We start from the raw sequence: 1,116 nt of genomic DNA on the forward strand, positions 1-1,116 counted from the left end.
GAGAACAAGTATATACTCTTAAAGTGACAATGCACTTCCTTGATCAAATCTTGAAAATCATACATCTTAACTTGTAACAATAAAATAATAGATACAGTCATATTAAAGAAACAAAATTAAATGTATATTTAATAGGGAAAAGGGGGATTTTGAGTGAAAATAATATAACCAAAATAACTTAGGATAAACAGATTCTGAACTTCTATGTGCCGCTGTTAGTGGAAAAAAAATCACACATATATACAGAGAGAAAAATAACAGATTTTTAAACCATTTTAAATTGATTACAACACCATTTGTTCACTGAAAAGCTGTGACTTCACAATGTTTGCAAATAACTAATTAGAAATAATTATTGAGTACAGAACAGTGTCCTGATGATACACAGATCAACACAAATTTAATTGCTGTGATTTTTCATATCTTCAAAATTACACTATAACTCATATGTAATGATCTATAGTAGGGTGTCAAACTCCTTCCTGGAGGGCCACAGTCCTGCAGAGTTTAGCTCCAACCTGCTCCAACAGACCTACTTATCCTGAAGACCTTGTTTAGCTGGTTTATTCTGTTCAGTTAGAGTTGGTGCCAAACTCTGCAGGGAACTCACTTTGTCAGAGTGAAAGTAAAAGAGTAAAACAGTGAGCCTCAATCAATGTTATTTTTTTAAGCGAACTAAGGTGAAAACAGTTGATCAAAAACTGAAATTAAATAAAAATTTCAAACGAAAGGAAACAACAGTAATTGAAAAACTAACTGAAATAAAATGATATTTATCATCTTGGCGGATATGAGCTGTGTGGCGGTTTAGGGAAAGTAAATGGCGCATCATAGCGGAGGAAGAGGCGCAAAGCAGTTTAACGGCATAATCGGGAATAAGAGACGATCGACACGTCACTTCACTGGAAGATGAGAGGGAAGTTTACCAAAGTCCTTTTAAGACAAATCATGTCACTCGGCGGCCATCTTTGAAATGCCTCTCCGGCATGCAAGTGCAACTCCTATCTCTTTGAATGGGGAAACATGAAATTCTCCAAAACGGTTCACTATGCTTACAATTAAATTTCATATTTGAAATCACCGAAGAAATCTGACAACAACTGTGTCATAAATGTT

The sequence above is a fragment of the Sinocyclocheilus grahami genome, unplaced genomic scaffold (assembly GCF_001515645.1).
Source record: "Sinocyclocheilus grahami isolate Dianchi unplaced genomic scaffold, SAMN03320097.WGS_v1.1 scaffold1491.1, whole genome shotgun sequence".
Lineage (NCBI taxonomy): Eukaryota > Metazoa > Chordata > Actinopteri > Cypriniformes > Cyprinidae > Sinocyclocheilus > Sinocyclocheilus grahami.